Here is a 20,210-nt window from a genome sequence, read left to right on the forward strand (position 1 = left end):
TATCAGCAAAATACCCTTCAGAGATAAAAGGGTACTTCACTATAAAAACAAAACAAATATTTATGGTAATAAAAACAAAACAAATATTTATGGTCACCAGAGCTGACTTACAAGCTGTCACTCTTAGAGACCAGGTCTCTCACTGAACTTGGAACTCATCAACTTGACTAGGCTTCCTGCCTGTGGGCCCTGGGGAGCCTTGTATCTCCGCTTCTCCATTGCTGGGGTTATAGGGGTATGCTGCCATGCTTGGGTTTACATGGGCACTAGGGATCTGAACTCAGGTACTCATGTTTACAGGACAAGTACTTTATTGGCTGGGCCATCTCTCCAATTTAAAAAAAAAATTGAGACAACACCCAACTAATAGGTTTACACAGGGGAAACTGACAACCACAAAATGTTAGGTGACCCACAGAATGGGAGAAAATATTTATAAATATAAAATTCCATCGTGGCAAGGAACAGATAAAGAGAGCTTGGAAGCAGAAACAAGAGACTGGCTGATGACATTTTCATTCCATACAGGAAGCAGACAGAGAGAACAGGAAGTGGAGCACCACTAAAGGCAGCTCCCAGTGACACACTTCCTCCAGTAAGCCTGAACATCCTAAAGGTTCCATAACCTCCCCAAACAGCTTTCACCAACTGGGGATAAAGTGTTCAAATACCTGAACCTATGGGAATATTTCTCATTCAGACGACCAGACATCATCCCACACCTCAGGATGCTGTTGCCAAGGAGATGAAAGGTAAGTATGGGCAGTGAGGTGGAAAAATTAGATCCTTTACACTTTATAGGTATTTAAAGTGCTGTGCTCTCTGTGGGAAAACAGAATAGTTTCTTCAAACTTTAAAAACAACCTACAGTGTGATTCAACAAATCCCACTCCTAGATTTACATACAACATGTACTGCACACCAGGGTTGCATTCCATTCCTACTGGCAACAAAGCAACTGCAAGAGGGACTAAGTGTAGAAGCTACCTGTGTGTTTGTCATCAGAAGAGTTGATAAAGAAAATATGAGATGGGGCCAGTGAGATGGCTCAGTAGATAATGTGCTTGCTGCTAATCCGGCTGAACTAAGTTTGAGTCTCAGGACCCACATGGAGAGAGGAGAGAACCAGCTCCAACAAGTTGTCATCTGACATTCACATATGCACCACAGGACACACACACACACACCACAAACATATACACACATACATACACACACTTACACATATACATATACACACATATACACACACAAACACAAATATACACACATACACAAACACATACACACAAAGATATACATATATACATAGACATAGACATATACACATACACACAAACATATACAAACATATACACACACTTATATGCATACATACACATGTAATAAAAGAGAAAGCATGAAATGTACTTTATGTATTACACTGATAAAATGTTCCCATACTTAAGAAAGAAGACATTCTTCTAACTGCAGCAAGCCAGACACAGAGAGAAAACACTGACCAGTGGGGTGTGGCTCAGTGGTAGAGCACTTGCCTAGTCATGCAATGCTCTGAGTTCTAATATCCTATTCTCATATTCTCTCTCTCTCTCTCTCTCTCTCTCTCTCTCTCTCTCTCTCTCTCTCTCTCTCTCTCTCCACCCCATTACACAATGCCCTTGACAAATAGAATCTACAACATGTGAGTGGTATTAACAGTGAGTAGAGCAGAGGCTCTGGAGACCGGAGGACAGAGTAACTGCCATCTTGTATTGATACTTGTGGAGTAAGCTGAAACACTCACCCCATGAAAACAATGGATTAGATGTGCTAATTAGCTCTGCTGTCACCCGCTTCTCAATTTAATCCTAGGCCAGACAATCATGGTATAGCCTCAGTATATCCATGTTTAAAATTATTTATTTTCTTCTAAATTATGAATGGGATAGTTTGAACTTTATTCCCCTTTCACACCTCAGGTGATCTGAGACATAATGGCTAAGGCTTCACCAGACAATCACAGGCATTTACAGCCATCTTCAAAGCCACTTTGCAAGAGATATACATTAAACGTCTTAGAGGCTGTGACTCCCGAATGAGCAGCTGTGCATGGCAGTGAGGGGTTTCCTGGCACTGTGGCTTGTGAATCAGCTGCTGTTATTACCTTCAGTTGTGCTCTTTGACTCCTCCTCCAGCAGACACCCTAGTGTAGCACAAGGTGTGGGGTAGCTCAGTGGTAGAGCATTTGACTGCAGAATTGCCTGTTAATGTAGGCAATACATAGAATAGTGTCACCCCAAAAGATCTGTGGAGGGCCTAGCCTCTGTTACTGGGTTGCTGACTGTATTTGAAAAAGACATGATAAATCATGATAAATTCACACTGGGTTAAGACGGGCTTAACTCAGATTGAAAACTGTCAACAATCTCCATCTTCCTATGCAGAGGCTATGAATCCCCGATTTCTGTTTCTCCATAAGTTAAGCATCATTAGCATAAGGAAACGCCTGAGGCTAGATGCTGTACAAAGTAAAAAGGTTCATTCCATTCACTGGTTTGGGGGTCCAATGCACAACTCCAGCACCCTGGGCAACACCTGGTTGTGACTTCAAACATAGCAGGGCACCCTACCCCATCCCACTGCAGAAGGGGTCAGTCTCGGCTGGTTTCAGCCGGTCTCAGGGTATGGCTTCACTTGCTGAGACATCTAAAAGGTTAGCACGCCTTAAGACCAGTGCCAACAAAGATTAAAACAGAGACTGAAGGAACTCCCATTCAGAGCCTGCCCCACATGTGGCCCATACATATACAGCCACCCAATTAGACAAGATGGATGAAGCAAAGAAGTGCAGACCGACAGGAGCCGGATGTAGATCTCTCCTGAGAGACACAGCCAGAATACAGCAAATACAAAGGCGAATGCCAGCAGCAAACCATTGAACTGAGAATAGGACCCCCGTTGAAGGAATCAGAGAAAGAACTGGAAGAGCTTGAAGGGGCTCGAGACCCCATATGTACAACAATGCCAAGCAACCAGAGCTTCCAGGGACTAAGCCACTACCTAAAGACTATACATGGACTGACCCTGGGCTCCAACCTCATAATATCCTAGTAAGAGCACCAGTGGAAGGGGAAGCCATGGGTCCTGCTAAGACTGAACCCCCAGTGAACTAGACTGTTGGGGGGAGGGCGGCAATGGGGGAGGGTTGGGAGGGGAACACCCATAGGGAAGGGGAGGGGGGGGATGTTTGCCCGGAAACCAAAGAATTATTATTAAGTATTAAATAAATTTAAAAAAAAAAGATTAAGCCAGAAAGGGATTGGGAAAAAGATCTATCCAGATCAGTTAGAATGTGTTTTCCAAGTACCCCCTGCCTGTGCCTAATTGCCACATTCCAATCTCACCTGATTCCATGGCTATAGCCTACCAAGAAGCAAGTGTTAGGATGGCTGCTATCTGTGACCTCTCTGAGGCGACTGGATCCTTACGTGAATGTTGACATAACTTCTAACCAGTCCCACAAAAATCTTATTGACCCTTAGGGATTATTTAATGTCTGGGAAGCACAGATAATATATATTTTAAGGAAGTGGAGTTACAATGGGGATGAAGCCGAATGAATCACAAGGTTTCAGTTAATCTGTGACACTCTAGAGAGAAAATGAAAGGCCATCCAGTTGCTGTTGTAGTCACACAGCCGCTGTTCCTGAGCGAAAACAACAATGGAGAGATGATGCGTGGATGAATGGCATGGCTGATTTCCAGTTCCCTACAGAGACAAGGACAGGCCAGAGTTTTCAACTGTGGAATATAATCAGTCAGCCCTCGGAAAATAAACCAGTTATTTGGTTAATATTTAATTATTGTATAATAAATCAGTCCCCTATTGTATGGTATTTAAAATGTTTTCACACTTTTCTTTTGAAAGCAGTGTTCTTTTTTATTCATTGTTTTATTAATTGTTTTAGTTATAGATATGTATATACATATACATGTATATATATATATATGGAATATACACTGTAGGTTCCATAAAATGTTCATTTTAACTATGTCTCAGGACTTACCATTTGGTATTAGACAATCAGTCTTTCCCTGTTCCTTTCCCTGGGGATGACTGCCTGTTCCAATTCCAGTGAAAGCAGCGTTTTCAAGAAAAGTTTTGCATATAAGGGAGAATCAGTTGCTACAAGTTTTATTGTGACATAAATTGCAAATACATCTTCCTAATTTTATTTTATCTTTTGGCTCCTAATTAATACATGAAATATTTTTTACACTGCAGAATAAATGTATTATATATTTAAAATATCAAGACATTTCTATAATGTCTTGATCTAATAAGATTTCTCTTGCCTTTCTACCACTTAATTTATTAGATGAATTAATTAATTTATCAACATCATATTGAGCAGATTGGCTCAAAGTGTTGTCTTGTGCTCTTTAAACAAAGGATGAAAACAGTTGCTTTCAGTTTCGAATTTTAACAAATGACCCAAATGATTCTCCAATATGTAAGAGAGGTTTATATTCTATGACATTAGCACAAACATTAAAAAATAAAGTCATGCATGCAGATATTTCTGAGAAAAAAAAAAAGACCAGTGCCAACCCCTTCCTGAGGGCTGCCCTATGACCTGACTTTATCCCATTGCACTCTGCCCCTTACCAGGCTTACCAGCTCTCACACTGCCACACCGGGACCACATTCATGTATCCCTTGTCAGCAAAGAACAATTCTGGAAAGAAGTCAGTCTTGGGACGCACCTGGGATCTACTCAACATTACCGGTATGCTTTCGTGATTAGCGGAGTCAAAAATGCTTCTCAGTAGTGTGAGCCCTCCACGTGAAGGAATACGGTAACAAGCTGAACCTCACACAGAATTAAGGGAGAGGAAATCACCCGTGTGATTAAGCAGCTGCAGGATCCTGGCTGAGCAAACCTTTGCTCAAGATTTGACCTATGGGGAAGGTACAGGAAGAGTAGGACAGAGATGCCAAGAAAGACTAGGGTGTCCCTCTCAGAAATCACGTTGGTGTCACCTCATTCCCCTAACAAAGCACAATGACTGAATCCTTTCTGACAGGGCAATCCCAGCATGTACAAAATTAGAGGTAATCCGAAGGTGGAACAACACAGCCAATTGTCCTGCTGTCCAGGGTGACTGACAGGGGCCAGTGTCAGGAGTCAGCTTCCTGAAGAGGGATGTTCTGAGTGCCTAGCGGACTCCTAACTAGGACAGCGGGAACTCGGGCATTTTGGTTACCCATGCAAGCATTTATTTGATGTCGTTAGTCTGGCTCAGAGCCCTTTTATAACAATCTCATTTGACCACAAATCAGGTGTAAGGAAAGGGGGGGGGGAGGGGGGCGGCAGGCACCCTCCCGAAGGCCATGGCATTATTTTATAATGTTTGATATTGAATTTTTAATGAAGGTAGAAGGAAGATGGACTCCGCACGAGAGAGAGGTGAGCAGAAAGAACCTGCTCCGGAATAAACAGGTCAGCCGGAAGGTGGGAGAGGCTTGGGGAACCCCGTAGTCCAGAAGTGCACCTGCACGTAGCTGAATGAGCTTTGGCAGGAAGCCAGCGTTCAGAAGGACAAGTTGGCTTCAAGAGCACAAACGAAAGACAGGACTCTGGCGGGTCATTTCTTGCTTGGGCTCGGGGGCCAGGCTCGCCTTCACAGCTCTGCAGCCTCTCCGCAGTTGCTCTGCAAGGTTCTTCGCTGCAGACACAGGAGGGAGCCATGCTTCTCCGCCACCTGCTGGTTGTTTCCTGAAATGCAGGGTACACCTGGCCATCAGCAGGCTTCCTGATCCTTCCAAGTCCACCCTACTTCCTTTCTTTTGAAAAGAAAAATGTGGCCCAAAACAAGCCCTCTCTGGCAGGATATTTCACATCCGGTTCCTTTCTTTCACACGGCATCGAAATCTCTGTGGTTCTGAGATGTACACAGAACAGGGATGCAAACTATTCTGTGATGTTGACTGCAGGGATCCCTCCTTGAATCAATCTTTCTTTTCTTTTCTTCCTTCCTTCCTTCCTTCCTTCCTTCCTTCCTTCCTTCCTTCCTTCCTTCTTTCCTTTCCTTCCTTTCTCTCTCTCTCTCTCTCTCTCTCTCTCTCTCTCTCTCTCTTTCTAGCATGTTACAGTGTGATGTTCCTCCTCTAATGAGCACTGATCAAATCCTGTCTCCATTTATAAAATCTGACTTTTCATTTTCACTTCAATTTTATTCTATTTTATATGTGCAGTGTGTACACTGTACATGTTCACATGTGTGGGGGGACACGTGTATATGGGCACAAGTGCGTGTGTGTGCACTTGCACCTGTGCGTGCACATCACGTGTGCATCAGGTGTCTTCCTCAATTGCTCGCTCTTCACCTTTTGTTTACAACATATTTTATTTTTAATTATGAATACATGTACATGGGGGTTGGACGATGCCAATGGAGCCCCAAGTATCAGATCCCCTGGAGCTGGAGTTATCCAGGCAGTTTTAAACCACCTGATGTGGGTGTTGGGAACCAAACTTGGATCCTCTGCAAGAGCAAACAACACTCTTAGTCACATTTTATTTTGAGGCAGAATTTCCTCCTCATGCCCAGAGTTGATCTAGCTAGCTAGGATTACTCCGAGGATCCTCTGTTCTCACATTTTATGTGCTGGGCTTTAAAAATTGCCACAATTTTCCATGGGTGCTAGGGATCTGAACTCAGGTCCTCTTACCGGTAAAGCAAGCTTGCCTATAGAATGCAGACAGCACTAGTTTTTCTGCATCTGACTTATTTCACTTAATATAACGCCTCCCCAGATCCATCCATTTTGCTGCAAATGACAGGGCTGCATCCTTTTTATGTCTAAATAGTATTCCACCAAGAATCACAATTTCTTCATCCACTTATCAAGTTATTCACCCCTGTTAAAGAGCAATCTGGCTGTTGTGGATAGTTCAGCAACAATCAGAGATTTGCAGGTGTCTCTTCCACAGACTGATTGCATTTCCCTTGGATACACTTCCAGGGGTGGAAATGCTGAGTTATACAGAGAATCTATTTATAGTTTACTGAAGAGGCTCCATACTGTTCTCCATAACGACTACATTAATTTACCAGAAATATTCACACTTTTTCATAAAGGGCTAGAAAGCCCTGCCCTTTCGAAAAGTAGAATGCTCCCAAATCTCCCTGTTTTTGACACAGAAGGATAGTTCTCTCACTTGGAGCTAAGGATGCTGGAGGTTTGGGAGTGAAGAATGCTGAGGTGTTGGAAGCAAAGGATGCTGGGGAGTTGGGAGTGAAGAATGCTGAGGTGTTGGAAGCAAAGGATGCTGGGGAGTTGGGAGTGAAGGATGCTGGGGAAGTTGGGAGTGAAGGATGCTGGGGAAGTTGGGAGGAGTCTCCTTCTGATTAACAGCTATGCTTTCTAGAAGCATCAGGGCTGGAAAGGGGCACGAAAGAGACAAGAATAGGTCACCGCACACACACACATACACACACACACACACACACACACACACACACTTCTCAGATTCACCTTGATCTACTGAACAGACTCCTGGAGATGTGAGTCATATCTAGTCTTATTTTCTATCTTCTAACGAAGAGTTGCATGAGATCCAATGATCTGAGAGTAGGTTTCAGCCACAGGCAGTGGAAAGCAGGTTTGACTGACCTACCTGTCTGCCAGGAATGTCTCAGGGACAGGAAGAAGCAAAGGAAACTGTCTGAAATGGTAAATTACAAGTCAGTAACCACCTCCACTGACCTCTGAGCTGGCTCTTTGGACTGTCAAGAAGTTATCGAAAGCCAACGTCCCCAGCTGAGCTCAGCAACATCTGAGCCTTGTAGGGAGATGCGTACTTTTCCTGTGCCTCTGAGGAGTGCTATGCAGAGGACCTCTGCTTCTTGCTTCCTGTTGGCAGGGAGGGATGTTCATGGGGGACCTGGCAATCATAATCTCTTCCTACCCTTCTCTCCTTGCTGTCTGTTCCTGGGCATCCCTGCCTCTTCATGAGATTCTGGGGTTTCCCCATCTGCTCTACTGGTAGGAAGATTCTCCCAGTCAGCCTCTTGACCTTCCTGTGCTGGCCATTTCCAAGAGGGCTGAAAAGGACTGGCTCTGCTAACAGAGGGGCGGGAAAGCAGTCCTTTATACAACAATAAAGTTATCTGCATACCACGCTGATAGGACTGAGACCATGTACTTACTCCCTCTTGAACTCCAGTTACAAGAGATGGGCCTGAAGAGATAGCTCAGTGGATAAGAGCACTTACTGCTCTTACAAAGGACCAGAGTTCAATTCCCAGCACCTGCCTCAGGTGCCTCACAATCATTTATATCTCCACTTACATGAGATCTAGCACCATTTTATTGGCCTTCCCAGGAAACTACATGTCATATGCATACACACACACACACACACACACACACACACACACACACACACAAAATACCACACACATACACACACTTTTTTTTTAACAAAGATACAAGGGATGACAGTGAGGACTCAGCTGACATTTGACATTTGTATACTAACCACTACTAAACACTTCCCACACACTCATTTGATGCTTGCAGATCATTAGAGGGTCCTACCAATGCTACCTGCTTTTCACCATCAGAAACATAGCAAGCACCCCAGGGCCACACAGCTCCTAAGAGCTGGAAGGAAGAGCCATTCTGCACCTCTGATGAGCCAAGGGCAAAAGTTATCTCTGGTTCCTCAACTCACCCTCAGCCGAGTCACCTCTGGAAGCAGTGAAGGAAACAAGAACTTGTTTGTGCTGGATTTCCTAGCCCCTAACCCACACGTGGGTACAATTCTATTCTCAGATTACCTTGGGTCCATAAACTGAAATGGTGACTCTTTCTGTGTTCTCTAGGATGGTTCAGATGCATCTGCAGACTGTGATAAATTCTAAGAGGTTGCTGAGCCCAGGATCATTCTCTGTGCTGTTTCTTGTATGATTCCTCCAAAGGCTACAAGCATAAGAACTATCCAAAGAAGGTCAAAGCATTAAAAGAGAGATTTCAAGGGGCTGGGGCATGGCCCAGTCCACAAATCACAGGCTTTGCAAGATGAGGACCTGAGTTTAAAACCCAGAACCCCCATAACAATTTTGGGCATGGTAACACACTCTTGTAATCCCAATGATGAGAGGACCTCTGTCTCTGGGCCCATGACCAAGACCATCTAATGTAATTGGTGAGGTCCCTTACAGTGAGAGACATTGTTTCAAACATGACATTCAGGACTGTCATTCAGGTCCCTATATACCCACACTTGTACACACATGAGTATGACAGAGACACACCAAACACATGGGAAGAGGAAAGAGTAAGAACACTCATAATCAGCTACTGATGCAGAGAAAAAAGCAAGCCCATGCTTTCTCCAGCATGGTACCCAGCTTCCTTGTTTCCTCCCAGCAACTTAATCCATTTAAACACTACCACCCTTTTTGGCTAGAGCAAACCTTGAGTTTGAATTGTACTAGAAATATTCGAGGCTCAATATTCCATGTTGAAAGCGACCAGATTTGACTGGAGACATTTTTGGACATAACAATGAATCAGCAAGAATGGAAGCTCACAGAACCCACCACAGGGGAACCAGGCAGAAGCGCAAATACAATTTGCTTTCTGCATTACTCGCAATAAACAGTCCTTTATATCATCATGTAACATCTAAAAATAGTTCACTTTAAATTTTGAGCCCTTGTACATGATGAAAGGAGACTGTGCATAAAAGCCAGTTATTCATTTATTCTCTACATTAAAGGCTTCGATGGTAAGAGCCCAATTAACAAAACAGACCAGTGGGAAATTACACATACTGCTTTTTGTTTATTGCCAAGAGACTCTGCACTCAGAACCCACTGTGAGGAGATTATGCGCATGACTTGCATCTCTCTCTCTCTCTCTCTCTCTCTCTCTCTCTCTCTCTCTCTCTCTCTCCTCCCTCTCTCTTTCTTTCTCTCTCTCTCTCTCTCTCTCTCTCTCTCTCTCTCTCTCTCTCTTTCACACACACACACACACACACACACACACACACACACACACACACACACACACACACACACACACACACACACGGTGTTCCTCTCTCCTAACTGAGGGTACTCCAAAATGACCATGTAGGAAATAACTGAAGGGGAAACAGGATTTCAGAAGGATAGGCTTGCTATTCTACTCCCAGCTGAGAGTGGCATTTCCTGGCACCATGCCCAAGGCCAATGACATAGCCTTGGGCAGAGAGATTTTTCAGGACTGTGGCTCCCAGCCACCAAGACTGTGGCTTGGAAAATCTACATTTCAGTCCTGAGTTTACTCCCATTGTCTCCTCTGTTCTCCCCATACCTGGCTCTGTGTGTGTGTGTGTGTGTGTGTGTGTGTGTGTGTGTGTGTCTTTGTGTGTCTGTATGTGTCTTTGTGTGTATTGTGTATCTGAATGTGTCTATGTGTATCTGTATGTGTGTGTGTCAGTGTATTTGTGTCTCTGTGTATGTGTATGGTGTATCTGTGTGTCTGTGTGTGTATGTATGGTATATGTTGTGGTATGCATGTGTGTGTGTGTGTATGGTTTGTCTGTGTGTATGTATGATGTGTGTCTATAGTTTGTGTGTGTGTATAGTTTGTGTGTATGTATGGTGTGTATATATACGGTGTGTGTGTATGTCTGTGTGGGTGTGTGTGTCTGTATGTGTCTGTCTGTCTGTCTGTGTGTATCTGTGTGTGTCTGTGTGTGTGTATGGTGTCTGTGTGTCTGTATGGTATGTGTGTATGGTGTGTGTATATGTCTGTGCGGATGTGTGTATCTGTATGTGTCTGTGTGTGTGTCTATATATGTGCATGTCTGTATGTTTGTGTGTATGTATGATGTGTATGTGTATAGTATGCCTGTGTGTATGTGTATCTGTATGTGTCTGTGTGTGTGTCTGTATATGTGTGTGTGTATGTATGGTATGTCTATCTGTGTGTATGTGTGTGTGTGTGTATGGTGTGTGTGTGAATGTATGGTATGTCTATCTGTGTGTATGTGTGTGTGTATGGTGTGTGTGTCTGTGTGTGTGTTTGTGTATGTGTGTGTATGTATGAGGTGTGTCTGTGTCTCTGTGTCTGTCTCTCTCTGTGTGTGTGTGTGTGTGTGTGTGTGTGTGTGTGTGGTGTGTCTGTCTCTCTCTGTGCATGCATGGTGTGGGGGGCAGAGGTTGATGTCAGACATATTCCCCTATCAGTTTCCAACTTATTTTTGAGATAGGATGCTCTTACTGGATACGCTATCAAGGCAGCAAAGCCTGAGAATCCTCCTCCCTCTGCCTCCCCAGTACCAGGTTTACAGTACTACCACCCCTGAGTTTTATTTACATGCTGGGGATCCAACTCAAGTCCTCATGCTGGCATAACAAGCACTATATTGACTGATCCATCTCTCCAGAGCTGCACCCTCAGTTCTGACATATTATCCAAATTACATTTTATCTCCTACAATGAATATATGGGTAAGAATCCCAGGTCTGATGGCTTGTACCAAATAATTGTGACAACTCTGAGCCTGGTACAGGAGACAGGTCACAAACCCATCTCCAAGACAAATTCAGCCTTTCTTACTGGGTAACTTCCCAAGGTAACTGGAGTCTTTCTGAGGAGACCCCATAACTAATAACTAATAGGGATCCCACCAGTCCCTGGGTATGCAAGCCTGTGGTCTGACTATCCTAATCCCCATTCGCATGATGTGTCCTTCAGTGTGATTTTTTCTGACAAGCTGTTTGCCCACCAACTGGGAAACAGTCACACTGGAGCAAACCATTTGCCTTGGATGGGCCTGATGACCCTTCAGTGTCCCCATCTCCAAAACCCAGGTGACTCTGCCCAATGTCACTCATGACTAATTCTTGTGACCTGATTAGACTTCACTTCTTCTTAGACAAATAAATGTCTACAAAAAACTAGTACTGAGGAAAGAGCAATGGTCCTTTCCCTGGGGACAGGGGAAGAACAAAGAGACAGTTCCATAGAGTGTGGCTCTCTCACAGCCCATCACATACCTTTCCATGACTAACCTACCTGCCATTACCCATGAGGACCTTGATAATGAAAGTCTCATCTCCTTCCAGACTATCCGAGTTGTAGCTACTTCCTGACCTTACTAGTGTGTGATACAAGTCCCAGAAGCAAGGCTGTGGTTACAAACATACAATCAGACTCACGTTCACACAGAGCATGGATGCTTGGTTAATTGGGCCACTTCCCGAGTATGTAGTGGTTAGTCTCTCTGTCTCTCTGTCTCTGTCTCTCTATTGTATGTGGGGGGGGGTATGGGTGTGGGCGTGTACATACATGTTCTTGTGAGTGCTGGCAAGACATACCATATTACATGTGGACCAGTCAGAGGACAGTCCAGGGTACCAGTCCTCACCTTCTATCTTGTTTGAGATAGAATGTCCTATTGTTGGTCACTGCATCACTGCATATGCTAGTCTATCTGCTATCTTTTTTTTTCTCCAGCATATACACAGTATGTTACAATATGTGTTCATACACAAATATTCATAACATGCAAGTGCTTATGACAGATAAGCATAAGACCAAATGCATTTAATTTACCTGACCTGACCCACATCACAGCCTAACAACGAAGCCCACCACAGTGCCCACTTCCCCTCTCTTGTTCTTCTTTTCAAGTGCTGATGGTGGAATCCAGTTCCACTTATATTCTAGACAAGTATCTCATTGATGAGTTATACATGCACATGTACACACATACACACACATGCACACACATTTACCCTCACACATACATGTAAATACACACTTATACATTTACCCTCACAAACATGCATACACATACCCATTTACTCTCACACACACATGCACACACACTTGCACAAGCATACACACACATTTATCCTCTCGCTTGTGCAACTGACTGGGAGCTACATCACTGAAGGATGCCACCACATGCTAATAGCCTGGGAAAAGATGAAAATTCAGAACTGAAGCACAGCTTCTAATGAATGTGTATTGATTTTGTACAACTCTAAGAGTCAAGGATTCCCTGGTTGAACTCCTGTGATCCAAGGCCATGCATATATACAGAGGCACATCTACCATCATTCCAAAGTTTACTTAGTATCTACATATCTCCTAATTTAAGTCCCATGGTCCAGTCAGGACTCAGTGCGCTGGTATTTGTAAAATTGTTTATTGACTAAAACGTAGGTATCTTCATTCATCCTTATCTGAGTCAGTTTCTCACATATTACCAATACTTTCCCTGTGAGAATGAATACATGTATTTGTCCTCAATTATGAGATGAAAAGCAACATATTAATGTAATAATAATACATAATTAATAATTATAATATATGAAAATATTCAAACTTCTTATGCTCCCATGTTGCTGCTATTCCTTTTCTTTCTTTTTCTTTCTTTTCATTTATTTATTTTTTTGAGACCAGTTCTCACTTCATAGTCCAGACTGTCCCAGAACTAACTACATAGCCCAGGCATGAGAAATCAGACTATGAGTACCTGTATACCTAAGATCTTCCTGCTTCAGGAACTTCCATACCCAGTGGAGTTTCTAATTTTGGAATTTTCTCAAATGAGCATTTAATTCCTATGTGACAAAAAGGTAAATGCTGGGGCTGGAGAGGTGGCTCAGAGGTTAAGAGCACTGACTGCCCTTTCAAAGGTCCTGAGTTCAATTCCCAGCAAGCACATGGTGGCTCACAACCATCTGCAATGAGATTCGATGCCCTCTTCTGGTGTGTCTGAAGACAGCTACAGTGTACTCATATACATTAAATAAATAAATAAATCTTTTTAAAAAAAGTAAATGTTTGTAAAACTAATACTTGAATATCCAGTATCCTCACCTACTCTCCAGAGTCTGTGTCAAAAGGGACATTTCCCAAACGAAACCACAGCCTACAGATCCACTTATAATTAAATGTGGCCTTAATGAGTTACTTCAGCTAAATTTTACAATTTCAAACAAAAAAAAGTTTGTCAAAAAAGATAAGGTTTTCTTTAAGGTAGACATAGGTTATGCAGTCCACAGGCCTCGTGTCAGGCCAGGCTGTTCTCTGGGAGAGGCACCCGGTCCACTTAGCAAGGTCTGTGTGGAGCAAACTATGAAAATCCCAAGGACGATGAGACTGATTTCAGCTACTAAGACAAAATCCCCATGACCACCAGATGAAAGCAGAAAGGCTCGCTTTGAGTCACGGCATCAGAGATTCAGTCTACCGTCACTGGCCCTCATCCCTTTGGGGTCTGTATTCTAGCACCAGGAAGCAGAGCGAGATAAGGGGCCAGGGCCTCAATATCACCACCAAGTGCAGGCCATCAGTGACCTGACTGCCTTCCACTAATGGTTCTGCCACTCCATAACAGCAACATGGGCTGTACCTCAGGCCTTGGTGTATGGGATTGTGGATTGTATTTGACACCAACTTATCAAAGGGAAAGACAGCTTTTTCTGTGCTTACAAAGCACACATCTCGATGTACTGATTAATGACTAATGAGCTTCTAAAGAACTTTTAGCAAACATGGGTCTTTTGCTTGTTTGCTCATAGCAGTCAGACCAGAGCTGACATCTAAGCATTTCATACCAACATTAAACAGAGCAAGCGCTTAGTCCAGACAGCACTACTTTTGTTTTTGTTTTGCATGCTGGCCACTGACTCAGAATCCAGTGCACAGGCTTGGCCAGTGTGGCAAGGCTGAGGTCTCCATTTTACCATTCATGAGCTAGTTGTTGATCTAAGGACTCCACCTTTTATCAGATGGACTCGAGGGAGGGACCAGAGTGTGGCTACAGTATATGATGGTCTTTCTTGATCAGATTACTGGGAACTCAGCCTAAATGTACCTTCTGGTGGCAAGCCAGAATAAAAGGAATGGAAGAAAGAAAGCAGATTTTGCTTTTGGCCTGCTTGCCCCCACTCTGGCAAGTTTATTTTCCAGCTACTGAGGCATTCCTTCCCCTGTGTCAGAACCTACTTCTTCAAGATTCCAATACAGACTGAAGACCAAGAGTTCTCAAGGAATCTCCCAGAACTCCAGCACCTGACTGGGACTGCAGAAATACACACAGTCTCACAGGGCAAACAACTACAAAATTCTTGACCTCTCTGGTATGAAACAGCCATTGTTGGACCACACAGACTATAGTCTGCAAACCACTCTAATAAATACCCTTTTACAATGTATGGTCGTTCTATCAGCTTTGTTTCTTTAGAGAACCCTAAGTCATGCGCACGCATGTGCGCGCGCACGCACGCACACACACACACACACAGACAGAGACAGAGAGACAGAGAGACAGAGAGACAGAGAGAGACAGAGAGAGGGAGAGACAGAGAAAGACAGAGACAGACAGACAGACACACACACACACACACACACACGCACACACATATATATAGAGAGAGAAAGACAGGCAGACAGAGAGAGAGACAGAGAGATTTATCTATGTACACACACGTGTGTGTGTGTGTGTGTCTTTTTAGAGCTGACTCTGGAGCACCCTGATTAGTCCCATACCAGATGAAAACAAAGACCTCAGATCTTTTCCCTAGGCACAGTCATCACAGATGGAGATGAATGAGTACTAACTCCACCTTCAATGGCAGGGAGAGGCAGAACCAGGGCCACGAATGCAGAGATGAGCCAGGCAGGTCTCCTAGGCAGCGGATGGATGCTCACAGCTGCGTCAGCAAGGAGGAAGCAGCAGTTAAGGGGAAAATAAGATCATGTGGGGATTCAGAATTCTACGAGAAATACAACGTTTCTAAAGCTGAAAACACACACAGCGTGGATTATAAATACGCAGCTATTATCCATAGCTCTGTACAAAGTGTGTTATTATCTAGATTATTAAACTAGTGGCTTAGATGTAACCATTATGAAATGATTGCAGGGGAGGAAGATTGAGGAGTGGGACTAATTAAGGCAGAGTGTGGGAGCCTGTGGGGGTGGGGGGAAGTCAAGGCGGGATCCAGACCCAGGCTTCCCTTGTGGCCTTCTTCTGGACTGTGAAAGTGTAGAACAAAGAAGGTGTGTTCAACCACACACACAATGCCCATATGTCACCTTCTGTAATTACAGCAGGTATATTCAATAGATATCTAGAAATCTGTGTTTCAGTAACTCTTCTAAGCAAATCAAACTCTACCTTAAATGCAAGAGGATTGTTTTTAAAAATTGTAAAGTATAAATATTAGTTATTAATGACAATCAGACCCACACTGCTGATCACAACCACAGATATGGCTTGATGACAAAAACCACTGTGTGAATAATAATGACAATAAAATGAGCAACCTCATATGTGAAGAGATATCCAACAAAACATACATTTTCCTTGTGCTTTCTCGTGCATGCTAACACATGTTGGAGTGTATGCATATGTCTATGGTGTGTAGTTTGTGTATATGTGTATGTGTATGGTGTGGCTTCTATGTGTGTGTGTGTGTCTCTGTGTGTGTGTGATGTGTGGTATGTGTGGTGTGTGTGGTGTGTGTGTTGTTTGATGTGTGTGTCCATGTGTGTATGTGGTGTATGGTTTGAACACATGTGGGTGTGTAGTTTGCATGTGTGTATGTATGTATATACATGTATGTGCATGTATGTGTGGTGTGGAGGTCAGAGGTTGATACCAGATGTCTTCCTTGAAAACTCTCATCTTCTATAGTGAACCAGGATCTCTCACTTGAGCCAAGAGCCTGGTGACTCAGTTAGTCTAGTTAGGTGGTTTACCTCTGGGATCCCCTGCCTCCTCCTTCCAGATTCTGGGATCTCAGGGAGCTGTGACACCTGCCTGTGCTGTTAAATGAGTGCTTAGAATCTGTGCTACAAGTGAGAGATCAAGTCATGGGAGCCTGAATAACTAGGAAATGTTGACATCTCACCACGTGTCAGAGAGAGTAAGCAGACTGTCACTGATGCAGCCTTTCTGGGGAAGCTGGAGGACTTGAACCTCTGAAAGTCAGTGTTGAAGCCCAAAGGCTTGTATGCTCCCGTAGGAGTGTTGGGTAAGGGGAGGCCTTTGCTGTCTGTCAGTGCCCAGAGGCTCTGTTGAAACCAAGGCCCCAGATCAAAAAGAGATAAAAGTAGAAAGGAAGCCTTACCCATCCACTTCTTGGCTGCATGTGGGTCAGGTATGCCAGTCTCAGCGTGTTCCAGGGCCTCCTGAGTAGCTGCAGCCATCCATGTGTGAACAGTCAGGGGCTCCATGCCTCTACTTCCCAAGCTCAGACACATTGCTGAGAGGACATCAGATGGCCAGGATGTCACTGTATAGCACCAAACACAATGAGTCTACAACTGCCATGTTTGGGCACTGGAAATGACTAGAAAGGGGAATTCCATTCAAAGAGGAATATTTGCTGAAAAATCCACTTCCTGGAAACAGCCAGCAGATGGTGACTGAAAATTCAGAAGAAGGTTCCCATCACATGTGGCGCTCAGAGGCTGTGGGACCCTGGACACCAGAGCTGCTCGCAGGAAAACCGACACTTGAGAGTTCTAATGAAACAATGATTTCTACAAAAAAAAAAAAAAAAAGAAAGAAAAGAAAAAAGAAAAGGAAAGAAAAAGAAAAAAGAAACAAAGCAAAGCAAAAGCAAAAACCACGTAATCAGACTAGAGTGTGGGAAGTAATGGTGACACATGTTGTGCTTGGGCCCACCCTCCAAAGCACAGAGAATCTCTGCCTGGGGTATAAGCTGGTCCCTGAAAACAATCAATATTTGACCCAAGGTTTTGAATGGACCAAGGTTTGAGATTAAAAAAAATTTTTTTAGGGGTTGGGGATTTAGCTCAGTGGTAGAGCACTTGCCTAGCAAGCGCAAGGCCCTGGGTTCAGTCCTCAGCTCTGGAAAAAAAAAGATTAAAATAATTTTTTTTTAGTCAAGTTCTTGTCCTGCAAGCATGAGAACCCTGGTATGAGCCCCCAAACCCACATAACAAAGTCCTAGGAGTATGGATGGATACATCCACTGGGGAGGTGGAGATGAGAGGGTTCCTGGGGCTCACAGGCCAGGCAGTCTTACTACTTGGTGAGTTTCAGGCCAGTGAGGGAGCCTGTCTCAAAACAACAACGTAACAGCACCTGAAGAGCAACAGCTGAAGACAACCTCTGGCCTTCACATACATGTGCACCCACATTTTCACATACACACAAGAAAACAAAGCCACCTCACCACATGACATAAATTGTCCTATATGCACATGACCGTGCTTTGAGGGCCTCCTTTCCACAGCCTTGCTTAAATTCATCCAAGAACATGACCACGTGGGAACTTGAAGTCCGGGTAAGAGCCAAGGGCATAGCCAGTCCCGGCGCCACCCTTTGTTTCAAACACACTTCAATTGTGAGGGGCTGTCTCCTCACCATTAGTCATACTTCCCAGTAGGAATTCCACTAGAAGTGTTCAGATCAGTTACGTGTTAACTATAACGACACATCAAAACACAGTATGCTGCCACAACATATTCAGTACAATTGTCTCATTCTGATAGCATGATTCACCCCATTCTTCCCAACTGAAAGTGGTTATCCCATCTGATTACCTCACCATCTCCTAGGCAAGAATGCTCACTAGGCCCCAGCCAAGCCCATAAGCACTCCAGACACAGCTGCTGGGCTTCCTCAACAGCCTCCAGGAGAAGTCATGAGGATACCCGAGGTGAGTCCGGGTACCTCAGCAGGGTGGGGAAATGTTTCTGTGCCTATGTGAGATGTGTAAAAAGGGAGTGCTTTGGGGTCTTGGTCCCCACCCCTCCTCCAGGATAACAATCACATCCATCATCCTCTTTTGAAAACCAGAATCTTAAGACGTCATCAAGGGCATTGGGATTTTAGGTGATGGACATGCAATTTCCCTGTGACATTTCCTGGCAGACAGAAAAGCCGAGATGGCAGTGAGGCCCTACACACTCAGCCTTTCCACACAGCTGTCTTTGGTCTCTCTGGCCTGGTTCTGGGGTTTCTGCCCCAGATCACTGGTTCCAGCATTCTGCTCCACAAACAAGTCTCTAGCTTCCACACTTAGAGGCTGTTTTCTTCAAACCCAGAATCCTTCCTCCCTAGCACTCATGTTCAGTCCAGCCCTTCCTTCCCCTTTTTTTCTCCTTCTCCCTGCAGAACACAGAACATGGCATCCCTCACAATTTCTCCGTGAGCTCATGTGTCCCATGGTCTGTTCTCTGTCTATTCTAGGAGGGCTGTTTGCATCTGCGTCTTCAGCACCTTGGAGAGCATCCAGGGCCCACACTGTGGGCCAGAAGTGAGGTGCTCTCACAGCTGAGAGCTCCAGCACCAGGCTCTCTGCTTTATCCCTTAATTGTGGGTTACTCCCACTGGACCGAAGTGTGTCTTCCTTATTGCCTGGAGCCTAGGCATTCTATGTGCTTTGGATATAGGGATACAGGGATGGACAGATGGGTTCATTAGATGGACCTAAATTATGCCTATGGCTATGCCCTGGGTCAGATGGGGAAATTGTTTTGTTTTTAGAAGTTAATTCACTTGTCATTGCAGTGTGCTGTATACACACTAGCTATGCTGACCACAAACAAATGATATGTTGAGAGAGAGAGAGAGAGAGAGAGAGAGAGAGAGAGAGAGAAGGAAGGAAGGAAGGAAAGAAGGAAAGAAGAAAGAAAGAGCCTGAGTTGGCACATCCCACTTTCTTCTAAGTGTAATTAGCCCTGAAGTTGCTTCCACTCTGTAAACCCTTTTATTACTCTGCAATTCTATCTGCCTCCTTCTTCTGCCTTAAACAATAGGCTGAATATCCTGGAGACATTCACCAAGCCTCAAGTCCCACCCTCAAGTCCCAGCCCCACCTGTGCCAGAAAACACAAAGGGCCCAAGTCGAGCCAGTTCCTTATAAACCCAACTGACATACAATGGAAGGTAAATACAAGCCAACCAACTTTCTCCTGGCCTCATTCCTAATTTCCCTCAGGCCTCAAGAGGTTCTTAGAGTCCCAGCATTCATCCCAGAGGATAATTTAGCTACCATTGTTATATTTATGTCTCAAATTTCTTGATAATTTAGGGGTTTCCAGAAAAATTTTAGCAATCTTAACTTTCTTTGGCCTAAAAAGACAGGAGAGAGAGAGAGAGAGAGAGAGAGAGAGAGAGAGAGAGAGAGAGAGAAAGGAGGGGAAGAGAGAGGGGAAGAGGAGAGGAGAA

General features: G+C 44.1%; 1 long non-coding RNA gene across 1 annotated transcript in view; it reads right to left on the reverse strand.

Annotated features, from left to right (window-relative positions):
• Positions 1-4,493: 4,493 nt before the first annotated feature.
• LOC148002562 (uncharacterized) overlaps positions 4,494-20,210 on the reverse strand; it is a 54,426-nt gene continuing 38,709 nt past the window's right edge. The window contains exons 2-3 of the long non-coding RNA XR_015633736.1: positions 17,137-17,301; positions 4,494-5,759 (exon numbers count right to left, since the gene is read on the reverse strand). This is a non-coding gene — a long non-coding RNA (uncharacterized LOC148002562). The remainder of the gene's footprint in view (positions 5,760-17,136; positions 17,302-20,210) is intronic.

The sequence above is a fragment of the Rattus norvegicus genome, chromosome 11 (genome assembly GCF_021556685.1).
Source record: "Rattus norvegicus strain SHRSP/BbbUtx chromosome 11, alternate assembly SHRSP_T2T, whole genome shotgun sequence".
NCBI classification, from domain to species: domain Eukaryota; kingdom Metazoa; phylum Chordata; class Mammalia; order Rodentia; family Muridae; genus Rattus; species Rattus norvegicus.